Source organism: Bombina bombina, chromosome 4, assembly GCF_027579735.1.
Source record: "Bombina bombina isolate aBomBom1 chromosome 4, aBomBom1.pri, whole genome shotgun sequence".
Taxonomy (NCBI): Eukaryota; Metazoa; Chordata; class Amphibia; order Anura; family Bombinatoridae; genus Bombina; species Bombina bombina.
The window spans coordinates 114,822,915-114,836,897 of record NC_069502.1 but is presented as its reverse complement, the minus strand read 5'-3'; the positions used below and the strand labels follow the sequence as shown (position 1 = coordinate 114,836,897).

Genomic DNA, 13,983 nt, shown 5'->3' with positions numbered 1-13,983 from the left:
TCTGATTGTGATAGAGAGCAGTGAACTATTTATGTCCAATTGTTGTCTGTCTCACATATTTAATGTAACCCTGTATATCACTGTGTAAAGTGTAGAAATACCGCTAGGGACCTGCAAAGCACTGTTGGTCCAGAGCGGAAAGCGCTAATCACATGACTCAGACGCAAAACTAGCGCTGCTGTTTGGATCAATTGTATTTTCTGCTCGAAACCAGCAGTGCTACGAGTACCAAGCGGTTTTCTACTGCGTATTAAACCCCTTTGTTGTTTAATCAATTATCTAATTTATCACCTGTCTAATAATCTATCAATCTATCATCTATCTAATTTATATAATATATCTGTATCTAATCTATCTATATATATATAAATATCTATATTTAAAAATCTGTCTAGCTATAGATCTATCTTTATCTGTCTCCATGTATCTATCATATATCTCTGTAAGTCTATTTATATCTATCATCTTTCTGTCTGTCAATCTATGTCTTGTATATCTTTCTATCTGTCAATCTGTGTATCAATATGTCTGTCAATCTGTCTATCTAATCTATCTATATATTATATGTCATCTATCTATATCATCTATCTAGCTATCTAATCTATCTATATATGTCGTCTATTATCTATCTATCTATGTATCTTGTTCTGTCAGATCTCTCTACATCTGTGTGTATCTGTCATCAGTATATAGGTATAGTATAAAGATAATAATACACTTAATAACAACAAGAACAAGAACAACAAAAACTTCCTTGTTAAATAAATGTGTATGTAATATTTAGTACCAGCTCCAGCACTAGCCTTGAGGTTGACATCACCTACTGGCTGTGATTGTGATGCGGGCGGGCGTGTGTTGGCTTGAGGGGGTGTGAGCCTGAGCTGGGCAGGCGGGGCCGGACTCACTGTGATCTGCCTGCAGTAGCAGTGCGTGCGGGGATACAACAGAAGAGAGAGAGAGCAGGGATTCAGTCTTCTGCACTGACCGGGGAGGAGCTGCCGTTGCAGGTAGGGAAGGGAGCTCCTGCTGGTACCGGGGACCTGGCAAGGTTGGCTGCGGTGTTGGGAAGCTAATAGGGGCTTCTGGTTTTGGTGGGCTTAGAGTGACCTGCAATTAGCTTCAGGGACTAACGCTAAGGCGAGACGGAAATGCAGAAGATGATATAAGGTGGGAAAATACAGTGGTATCTAGAAAACAACGATTTCTAATTAATTTACTATTAAATGACAATAAAGTAATTGACTTAAACGGGTGACAGTGCGTGAAGGCGGAGTAAAGTTTAGTGAAAACGTGTGCGGTAAAGGGATGGATCTGGATGTATCTATAGATTGTGTATGAAGTATAGAACCATAATAAAGACTAGAAAACGTGATAAATACAAATGAGAGGGCACTGAGATAAATCAAGGGGTGAGGATGCAGAGATGATGCAGCAGCTGGAGGAGAGGAGGTAGCCAGATACCTTAATGTGATAAAACACAGGCACTTATATAGAGATAAATTATAGGTCTCAGGTGCAGCTTAGAAATGTACAGAAGAATAATGAGAAGGTAGAGAAACAATAGATGGGGAAAAAACTTTATATTGGGTAGGTATAATATTAACACTTTAGTTGCCAGAGAGGTCTGCTGCATAGCACACAACAATGTTCAGCCCTCTGGGACCTAAAGGGTTACACAAACTTGGATTATCAGTGCTGTGTTCTATTTTTTTTTAAAAGTAAAATGTATTATTCAGCTGACAATCATTAAGAAGAGACAATCCAGGCATCTTGTTTACTCTTCTCCTTGCAATTAAACCTCTGACATAGAGGACAGATTAAAGGATACATTTATTAAGTTGGGTCATGTTATCTCTCAGCCCAGAGTAAAATATGTGACAGTTATTTCCTAAATATGACCTTAAATAGAATGTGTTTAGTGGTGTATGCATGAGGGTAAAAATACATCTGAAATCAATAGAGTGCTTTCTGTTACATGTATGGTGCAGCTGTTTTCATGTTAGACCACTTTGTAGAAATAAACAAAAACAAACTTGAAGAAGTTTCATCAAGATTTTAATAGTACTTGCCAGCTTTACCCTACAAATATCCTTTTAATTATATGTTTTGTAGAAGAGGTATGTTATGTCCCTGTAACCACACTGAGAATTGTAAAAATGCAAAGACTAACGCTGAAGAAAAATATTTACTCAGGTCTTCTGTGTTGAAAATCAGTTGATTAGCGCAAATGCCTAATATATTTTGAACTGAACTGGCATTAGGTACAAAGTGTAACCAAAACAAATATGCTTAAATGTTTCCATTCTGCATATTTCGGCCAGATCCAAAATGTGTATACTTTATTTGAGCTGGTCAGCCTCTGTTGGACTTTGTCATAAAATATCTAAAAATGTGTCTGAAAAATTACAAGACACCTCACTTTGGCCAGTATTACATTGTTTTTGCATTATCCATTGAAAAAACCTTCATATCTCTTATTATTATTATTATTATTATTATTATTATTATTAATAAGACTGTAAAGCATTTTAGTCATGAAAATATCTATCATCTATCTATCTATCTATCTATCTATCTATCTATCTATCTATCTATCTATCTATCTATCTATCTATCTACAGGTCTGTCTATCCATCTGTGCATACTCTTTAGTATGTTTTATTTTGTTATTTGTCATACAATATAGTTTTAAAAGGAAATTTGACTTCCATAAACACTGTGGCTTCCTAGTGATATCACTTTGCTATTTCTTATACTAGAGAGTCTTTCTGGCAGAAAACTGAGCACAGCATATAATGCCTTGTAGTTACATAATTGGTCATGGATATGGGATGTGGAATACATCTATATGGTTTGAAACAGTGACTAGAATTCACTAAGAGTTCTATTCACAACAAGATAAATTGTAGGTGATTTGAAATCTTTCATTAATGTGATGGTAAATTTCAGAGTAAAAGAATGTTGCAATGAAAAATATATTAGTTAACAAGTAAAACTACATCATTATTTTTTTTAAAGTTTATAATCCTAATTGGTATTGTCCCTTCATTTCCTCTTTTGGTTGGGCTGTGATATATAGAGCAGTCCCATCCACTCTCTACATAGGCTTTCAAAGGGCTTTAAAGGGGCTGGACTTCAAAATTGTCATATGACAAACATGTTGATTGGATGTTCACTGGAATTGTCATTAAATAAAAAAAAGAATTAATCCAAGTGGGCCGGCATAATATTGCAATAGAAGCATTACTATATTAACTAATTTGACCCTTTCACAGATGAATTAAAAGCAAAAAAAGGTACACATATACTTTTTAGATAAAATATTTTTTACTAAACCACAAACCTCCTCATTACACTTCAGATACATTACATGTAGGATACATTAAGCAAGCACAAAGAAAAGCACAAAAAAAATCAGAGAAAAACATTCGGCTGCATGATAAAGAATACCTTACTCTTACTTATATAATAAGGTACGAATGGTTCTCAGCTGAAGACAGTTCCTTGATCAGAGTTTCCAATAAAACCCTCTGTATTTATTTTTATCCTCATGTCCATAAGATATCTCCAATTAAATTATGCTGCTACCTATGCTGTAGTCTGTTTCAGTGTATATGGAGGTTTCTCCCCTTTTCATATTTTTCCGTCCATTACTTCTTTTATACATCCTTGGATATATGACTCTTTGTTAGAAGTAACTAATCATGGGGGGTCAGATTCACGTAACTTTAGCTTTATCGTTAATCTAATTAGAACAGATAAACAAAACTCAACATTTCTCATAACATAACAAATTAAACTAATGGAGTCACGGGTACCTCACGCCTTCTATCTCACTTATATTGCTATTAGTAGCTTCCTCATCAATTTTCCTTATATTAAATAATCTCTCGTGTCAGATCAGCGACTATCTTCCTCTAAAGGAATCCCTGTCTTTCTTCCTACCTTATTTCTGCACCCTCTTTAGTTATCCAGTAAAACCAGATCTTCTGGAACGTAGGCCCTGTGTCCTGTATATAAGCTGCTGTCTCGTACATTGAATAAACCATCTGCACATATACTTTTTAAATGGCAAATATTACATATATGGCATTTGATTAGTTAAAGTTTATGATCGCTTTAACTAGGCATTATCAAGGGCTAAACCCAATGAGTATCTCCTACAAGAAGAGCTGAGTTAGCCCTGCACATTGCATAGTTAATGCACCTGCAAGTCTCTTATTTTAGTTGAATTATAAACAGCATTAACTGTGTTTGGCCCTTTATACTGCATAGTTAATGGCGGGAATTGAAATGTTTCAATTCACCTGCCATTGACCTCTTAACAAATAGACTCCTATGGCTTATCCAGCCTCTTTAGCTTCACCAGTTCCTATGTTCCTATTTAATGAGATGAGAGAACTTTAGTGAATCAGCTGCATAATAACACGAGAACTGGTGGGGCTGGTGAGACCTGAGAATCCTTTTTAATCAGACAATTCTTTGTCTGTGGACACATAGTGCAGTGATTCAAAAATACTCTGTACAAAGGGAATGAGGTATTACTTTCTGTAATTATTTGAGATATATGCAGACACCATTCTCAATCTGCTCAATCTGGTGGGTATTGAGGAGGGATACTGTGGTTCTTGTAAGGACTGTCCATGCTGGTTTGATTGTGATTTCTTTCATACAGGTGGTGAGAGTCCACAATCTGTTACTCATGGTAAATACTGTTCTCTACCACTAGCAGGAGGCAATGATTCCCAAACCCCAAGAGCACTATAAAACCCCTCCCACCTTAAACATACCTCAGTCTTTACTTGGCCATTGGAGGTGGTTGAAGAATGAAGATGTGCATGTGATTCTTCAGAGAGAGTGGTTTTCAGTCTATATTTAGGCCTAGTTTCCCCTCAGAGTACAGTGCTTGTCAGAGGGATGTATTTGGGGTATGGTTTAAGATTCTTTGTTTCACCTTATGGGAAATTTTTCATAAAATCTCTACAATCGGTTGCAGATACTTGTCTTTTGCCTCCCTTTATGGATCTACAATATACTACAATTCCATAACCTCTACTGATATGTTTCAAATACTGGTTTGGCTGTCTGCTACTTGATTGTTAGTGGACGAGTGTCTATTGGTATCTTTTTATATAAAGGGTTAGAAATCTTTGCACAGTTGTACCTAAATAAAATACATTATTATGATAACTATTAAATATGTAATGAAATTAAACTATTTTTGTATAAAAACGAACCTTCTACATACCTTAAATATTTAGTTTAATCTTTCACAAAAGGAGCGGTAATGACCGCCCATAAAAGGAGGTATAGATTATGTACATTTTGCTACCACCCCCCCAGCCAATGGCGAAGTGACTTGGCCCGTTAATTTTAACATTCTTATTATGTCATTTAAGTCTGCTTCGCATGCGCACTTGCTTCATGAGGTAATCCCATGCGTACTACTGTCAGAAACGCTCAGCGGCCATATTTGGATTCCTATTTATCGCATACATATAGGATTTAATATGCTCATTAGTCTAGGGGTACTTTGTACACTTACCTAGAAGATCTTGCTAAAGTTGTTGCCGCTCCTTCCTTTGCAACATCCGCTGTCCCTGGGATTTCAGGGCTCTGGTGAGCTACTCCCTCCAGCGTTGACGTCATGATCCACGTATCTGCCCTGCATCTTTCACTTGGATCATGACGCAACACAGGAGAGAGGATAGAGGTGGATGAGTCTGCACATGTGTTGGCCAGAAAATCATTTTATTGTGCATGCGGGCTGCCATGATATTTCTACCTATGTCGAACATTGTTATAGAGCCTACATAATGAGTCAAACAATGGGTTTGTCACAATATTATTTTTCTAATCAAAATTACAATGAAAGGACATAAAACATTTAACAGGTAACAATTAAAAATACCTTTATTATTTATAGAAGTTTTTAAAGAGTTAATAAACATTTTTTGCGTTTCCTATCCCTTTAACAATTAGACACTCATATAGCTATGTTTTGGGCACTTTTTGAAAAGGTCTTCTTATATATGTTGTTAATATATACATATATGTCAGGACTTTCCTCCTTATTTCCATCACTATACATTTAAGTAGCTAATTAGCATCTCATACAGCTATTTAAGGTTCCTTCCTACTAGCATACCTTGCTGGATTAATGTTGTAGCCTGCTTTTCAGTAGGTGTGTCAACGTTCAACTCTAGCCACTAACCTGGAACTTGCCAATCCTGCTGCTAACATTACAGCAAGTCCGGAGTATTAACTTATCCTACTGCCTACATTACAGCAAGTCTGGAGTATCAACTTGTTTGAACATTCTGCGGTTACTTTTGCTGATAATCGGAGCTGTAGACACAGCCTGCAAGGAGCCGCTGACGTCATCAGCTACAGCCGCATCTCACCCTCTCTCTACACTCTCACTAGCTCAGCTCAGCGTTACCAACAACATCTCTGCTACCGCTTCTAACAGCTCCTGATCAATGAAGTATCTAGGCTGGTTGCTGTCACAGAACTCTGGGCTGTTGTCAGGTTGTATAATTCCTTTTTCAGTCATTTGCTAAACAATTACCTCTGACTAAGAGGCTGATATATAAGCACTATTATCTTGTTAACTTGCCTTTCCGTATCACAGATACACAGAGTAAATAATTACCTTACATCTATGCCAAACTTGTTATTCATTACTTATGCCAAGTAAGCATTCAGTCAGTTTTCAATCATATGATCTGATAATTTACGCTTGGCTATATTAAGACAGTGGGATAACTGCATACTATTGTGAATAGTTGTTATCCTTACCATCACAAAAAAACATATTTACATAGTAAACAGATTATTGCTTATTACCTGATTATAATTACTCTCAAGCTAGATCAGAACTTATCCACTCAGTATTAGTATATAAATATATATCAATTGTGTGTGTGACATATTAATCCAGCCATAATGGATCCAGTAGATCTAGCAAATCAGGTTGTAGTACTTACACAATGTGTAGATGCCCTCACTCAGACTATCAGAGAATTCCAAACGGAAAATGAAACCGTTAAAGATTGTCTTAGAGAAATTTACGCAGCCAAACCTATTCCTGCAGATAATCAGCCTGAACCTCAGGTTTCCTTGCCAGATAAATTCAATGGTAATAGGACTCTATTCAAAGAATTTAGGAATTCCTGCCTGCTACTTTTTTAATTTAAACCAAAGACACACTGCAATGACAGATTAAAGGTATTAACCATTATCTCATACCTGAGGGGGGAGCCACGAGCATGGGCAGATTCGCATTACAAGACACACAATCCAATCCTAAATTCTATTGACAATTTTCTAAAAGCATTATCTTCCATTTACGATGGCCCCTTGAAGCAAAACTCAGCAGAGATATCCCTAAGGACACTCAAACAGGGAAAGCATCCTGTTGAAGACTTCATAGCTCAATTTAAAATACACGCTATGTATTCCAAATGGAACAAGGTTTCATTAATAAACCAGTTCAGACTTGGGTTGTCTGATATAAAAGACGAACTTTCTAGAATTGATATTCCTGACAAATTAGAGGAACTTTTCTCTGTATGTACAACCATCGATAGACGTCTCCGTGAACGTAAAATGGAGAAAGCTTGTGCAGCCGCACCCTATAAGCGATATACTACTACCACTACCTTAAGTAAGGATGTAGAAACTCCCATGGAGATTGGATTTCTCAGATGCCCTCTGACCCCAGAGGAAAAGAATAGGAGACGAATGCTTAATTTATTCATGTACTGTGCGTCATGTGAACATGAAGTCAAGACTTGTCCCATACTTAAAAAAAACAAATTCTGGTAGGAACACACATATCTCTCTAGGTCTCACCACTAAAAATACTACTAACACTTATTTTACTTTACCTTTTTCGTTACAGTGGGACCAATACAGTCTAAACACTGAAGCCATTGTCGATACTGGGACGTGTGGTAATTACATTGATCACGAGTTTATTACATCAAATAAAATACCTACTGTTGTAAAAAAACACCCTGTGTCAGTTAATCTTACTGATGGTACTTCTATTTCCTCAGGTCCAGTCACACACCAGACTGTACCACTTCTCATTGGTACTAGTGCTGGTTATAGGGAAGTAATAAGTTTTGATGTTATAACCAGTCCTATGTTTCCTATTATATTAGGGTTATCCTGGCTCAAGGTACATGAACCCACTTTTCTCTGGCATGATATGCCACTTTCCCTCACTTCTCAGTACTGTAAAACGACATGTTACCCTTTAAACAATATCCTACTATTGTCTAATTCAGATCTTCCTTCAGATTACAAAGATTTCACTGATGTTTTTAACAAAAAAGATGCTGACATTCTTCCTCCCCACAGGCCGTATGATTGCCCCATTGATCTACTACCAGGAGCTACTATTCCATATGGCCATATCTACCCTTTATCTAAGCCTGAATTAGAACATTTAAAAAATTATTTACAGGAAAATTTAGCTAAAGGTTTCATTAGAACATTGTCTCCTGCAGGAGCAGGTATATTTTTTGTTAAAAATAAAGACAACTCACTCAGGCCCATAATTGCCTACAGAGAATTAAACAAAAGGACTAGAAAAAAACGATACCCCTTACCCTTAATTCCAGAATTGATAGAGAGGTAACGTGGTGCTAGGGTCTTCACGAAATTGGACCTTAGGGGTGCCTATAACCTTGTGAGAATCAGAGCTGGTTATGAATGACTGACAGCTTTTCGAACTTGTTATGGCCTTTACAAATATACTGTTATGCCATTTGGTCTATGTAATGCTCCGGCTACATTCCAATGTTTTATCAATGACATTTTTAGAGATATCTTGGATATTTTCATTGTTGTCTATCTTGATGACATTCTCATTTTCTCTCAAACACATAAACAACATATCACTCATGTAAGAACGGTTTATGCCCGTATACGCTAATTTAGAGAAATGCACGTTTAACACCACAGAAGTATCATTCTTAGGATATCATATATCCAGTTTAGGAATTAAAATGGAAGACACAAAAATTCTTCCTATCCAGCAATGGCCATCCCCTAAATGTAGGAAAAATGTACAGAGGTTTCTTGGTTTCGCCAATTTTTATTGAAAATTCATACACAACTTTGCTTCAATAGATAAGTTGGCGAAAATGAACTTTTGGCCATTAAATGCTACTTTGAGCATTGGCGTCACCTCCTAGAGGGTGCAACACTTCCAATTGTAGTTTTCACAGATCATACAAATCTCCAATACTTACAAAAAAATAGAACCTTATCCGCCCGACAATTGCGCTGGAGCCTCTACTTTCTCCTGCTTTCTCCATAATTGGGAACAATATCAAACATGCCCAAGCCTCACACAAGAAATACTATGATCTCTGACATAGACCACAACCCTCATATCAAGTCGGACAGCTGGTCTGGCTCACAGCAAAGAATCTAAGACTACAGACACCATCAAGGAAGCTCAGCAAATTATTCATTGGACCTTATCCGATAATTGGTATTTCTAATCCTGCTACGGTCACTTTACAACTTCCTGATTCCTATATGTTGCATCCTACTTTCCATGTCTCCCTTGTTAAACCTTGCCTCACTACTGACACTTCCCTTGGGTCCAGTTCTCATGCTATTTTCCAGTCCGCGGACACTGAATATGAAGTACATAGCATCCTGGGTTCCAGACATCTTAATGGAACTTTTGGAGTATCTTATTCACTGGGCTGGCTATGATCTTGCCGAAGATTACTGGGAACCTGCAACTAACATCACCGCCTCTAAGTTGGTTTCCCTTTTTCATAGAAGGAATACGGATAGGCCTTGTCCTTAAGCCTCGCAGTCGTTTCCTTTTTGGGGGGACTATGTCAGGACTTTCCTCCTTATTTCCATCACTATACCTTTAAGTAGCTAATTACCCTCTCATACAGCTATTTAAGGTTTATTACATCAAATAAAATACCTACTGTTGTAAAAAAACACCCTGTGTCAGTTAATCTTACTGATGGTACTTCTATTTCCTCAGGTCCAGTCACACACCAGACTGTACCACTTCTCATTGGTACTAGTGCTGGTTATAGGGAAGTAATAAGTTTTGATGTTATAACCAGTCCTATGTTTCCTATTATATTAGGGTTATCCTGGCTCAAGGTACATGAACCCACTTTTCTCTGGCATGATATGCCACTTTCCCTCACTTCTCAGTACTGTAAAACGACATGTTACCCTTTAAACAAGCAAAGGTGTTCACTTATCACTTACACCATAGTGGTTTCTCAGATGTCCCCGCCGGTTTCTCTTTGGCACTTGGAAGCTGATCGCCACAGTCTCCCCTTTCTTTCAGGGTCTCCGGCAACACTTGCAGCGAACCAATTTGAAGAAGCCGCTCTCTGTTTACTCCTGTTGATTCTGTACTGGAAGCTTGACAAAGGCCCAGAACGGGCTGAAACGCGTTGCTCCGCCCATATTTATATTACGCAGGTGATCCTGATCGAGTTCCAGTACAAAATCGACAGGAGTAGGCAGAGAGCGGCTTCTTCAAATTGGTTCGCTGCAAGTGTTGCCAGAGACCCTGAAAGAAAGGGACTGTGGCGATCAGCTTCCAAGTGCCAAAGAGAAACCGGCGGGGACATCTGAGAAACCACTATGGTGTAAGTGATAAATGAACACCTTTGTTTGTGGTTTTCTTCCTGCTTGTTGATTTGGTTGTCGATCTCGTTACAGCTCCGGTCAATTCCAATTTCATGCTGATGTGTATCTCCATCTGATCTTATTGGGATCTCCTTTTGCATCAATTTGCAGCAATTGCTTTTTATTATATGCCCTTTTTTAAAACTATATGCATAGGGAGACTTTGTTTATAACGGATATTACACTTGTAAACGCCTGATCAGCGTATTTTTTAGGTTGTATTATTGTGTTTTTTATTGTTTAATATTGTATGTATGAATTGGATGTAATAAATTAATTTATATTTTATTTTCATTCTCTCTGTGAGCTATCAATTCTGCCATTGATTACAGGCTAAGTTTATTCAATTAGGATATCACTAAGTCTTTTTTTGGCTGTTTTGTCTAATAAGAATTATTCATCATTGATAATTTTTTATAAATATATATTTACTATTATCAAATCTTTTAGTGCCAATTTAGAATTTTTTTCATCAATTAGAATTTTCTCATCAATTTGATTATTACACATTCACTACCAAATTTAGCTGCGGTTTGCATCACCAGGGGTTGTAAAATATCTTTGCATTATTTGGATGTTGTTAGGGCATTGAATTATTATGTTGATGCTACTAAGGATTTTAGACAAACTTCTAGTTTGTTTGTTCTTTTTTTCTAAAATTATGGAGAGGTGAAAACTGAGCTTAAAATCCTCCACTAAGAACAAAATGTAGAGAAAATTACTAATTGTGTAGTTCATTAACAAATCTAGACAAGTCGGAAGGCTTGCTTTTCCCACAGAAAAGCTCTGAATATGTTGTTTCCAATGCAGCAAAGGATTCTGGGTAAGATATGCAAATGAGGTCCACAATGACTCACATTTTCATTTCAGCCTGCTCCCAGATGATGAGTGGCAAAAACCATGTAACAGCTGTCCTGGGATGGTTCTGAATCACTGTACTAACACTAGCTAAGTTTAAAAGCTGTGTATACATTGATGCTATGGTGTAAAGGGAAGTCTGCCTTAAACCAGGCTGAAGTAAAATAGTGAGTTATTGTGAGCCTCATTGCATATCTTAACCAGAATCCTTTGCTGCTTTGGAAACAACATATTCATAGGTTTTCTGTGGGAAAAGCAAGCCTTCTGACTTGTCTAGATTTGTTAATGAACTACACAATTAGTTTTTTTTCTCTACATTTTCTTTTTTCAGGTTACAGAAAAGGTCAGAAGGCATCAGCCATTTTTTTGGCCTCTTGGTTAAAACTTTTGATTCTCAAAGTTTATTTGGAGGCAGGTAAGCCTCCACTGCAGCGGATTATTGCTCATTCTACTAGGCCAGTTGCCAATTCTTGGGCAATTCAAGAATGAGGCTTCAGTTAATCAAATTTTCAAGGCAGCTACTTGGTGAAGTGAAGAGTTATTCCCATGAGTAATGGATTGTGGACTCTCACCACTGTTAAATAAATGACTTTATCAGGTAAGCATAAATCATGTTTTTGCATGTCATGGTTCTGGCAAAGGGATTGTGGGCTAATGTCGGTCTTATAGTTCTAATAATACTTCTAAAATCCTTATTGGTTTTAGTGGCTGAAATAAATACTGCACTAGTGTCTGATAGCATCGACTCAGTGTCAAATTGAGGGATTGAGATGCTAAGAAGATCTGTGGGCAGTAGGTAGGTGGTTATAGAGACAGTGGTGTCTTATTAACCAGTGTAACAGGAATTTGAAATACTTAAGTCACACACACACACACACACATATATATATATATATACACATAAATTTATATACATTTAATAGCACAAAAGTGGTCTAAAATATGTAAAGGATTTCCACTCTCCCTCTTATTCATTCTCTTTCCATTTTACAAACTGTTTTTCAGTAACAATTCAGAAGCTCTACAAATATAATGAGTGCACTAGTGGTAATGGTGTGGTGTGAGGACAAACCTGTTGCCAAATACATTGTAAGAATGGAGATGGGTGGAGCGTTGCAATGATGTGTTAATGGTACAGAAAAACTTTTAATTAGGGTTGACTTAACTCTCCAAGCAATTAATTAAAACCATGTACATGTACAGACTAAAGAAACATACTTTAAAGGGACATGATACCCAAAATGTTTTTTTTTTTTTTTAACAATTCAGGTGTTCAACTTTCCAATTTACTTCTATAGTCCAACTTCATACTCTTGTTATCCTTTATTGAAGGAGCTTGCTGAACACATCTGGTGCACCAATTACCAATTACAAGATGTATACACATGCAGTCACCAATTAGCAGCTAGCTCCCAGTAGTGATTACCTGCCCTGAGCCTACATAGGTATGCTTTTTTAATAAAAAAAAAAAGATATCATGAGAGCAAAGCAAATTAGGTAAAAGAAGTAAATGGTAAAGTTGTTCAGAATTGCATTTTCTATCTGAATAATGAAAGAATATATTTGGGTTTTATGTCTCTTTAATTTGCTAAGGAATAGCTTACTTGAATTTTGTATCTTTTTTTTTTTTAATTTTATTAATAAAACATCTACAGCCTTGTGAGTAGAGATAAATACAGTGTAGCCTTATAAAACTACTCTTTTTCAATACTTATTTCTTTAGGTTTGTTGTGCCTAAAAAAGGGCCTCTCTGTAGTCATGGGTGCCACCATGTTGAAACCTAGCTTTCACGGCATTCCAGTGCTGACGTATTTGCAGATGTGAAGAAAATATCCTTCTGAATCCTGCAGTGAAACCTATATTCCATAATGGCAACACCCATAATTAGAGAAGGTTAATGAAATGTGCTTAATGTCCATTTGATTTTTAGGATAGGCTTCTGCATATCCCAAGCATTTGTAAATTCCATGTTTTAATTACCGCCATACTTAACTGTTTATAGTGGAGTGTTTTGCCATTCATCTTTTTTTATGCACCCCCTAATTTACTGGTTTAGATAACTTACCAGTTTTTTAATAGAACAGTCAGAAAAGAAGTCTTGTGTTGATAAGTCATAGTTAGGATTAAATAGCTGTTAGTGTAGGTTTGTCCGGCCTTGCAAATAGGCACAGTGGGATCCATATATAAAGTGTTAAGGGGGAGGGGGGTTGACAAATTTATTTCAGATATAGACAGCATGAATATTGAGGAGCTGGCCATATACTAGTACAGCTATTAATATATATAGATATATGTAAGACAATATAAAATGTTAGAAAAAGCCAGAAGTAACTTTCTAGGAGCCATGGATCTTAGACTTTTCTAGTCCTAGGTTATAAAGTTAATATAAAATCAATGGGTACTTGTAATACAACATTTGTAATTAATTTG

General features: G+C 36.7%; 1 protein-coding gene across 2 annotated transcripts in view; it reads left to right on the top strand.

The window, feature by feature from the left end:
- Nucleotides 1-911: 911 nt before the first annotated feature.
- The window catches only part of RCAN2 (regulator of calcineurin 2), a 339,223-nt gene continuing 326,151 nt past the window's right edge, over nucleotides 912-13,983 (top strand). Inside the window, exon 1 of one of the 2 annotated variants that reach the window (XM_053709602.1) lies at nucleotides 912-1,007. The gene's annotated coding sequence lies outside the window, so the exon portion shown is untranslated. Of the gene's footprint in view, nucleotides 1,008-1,142; nucleotides 1,168-13,983 lie in introns of those variants that run through there. The other variant, XM_053709601.1, reaches the window with a different exon arrangement.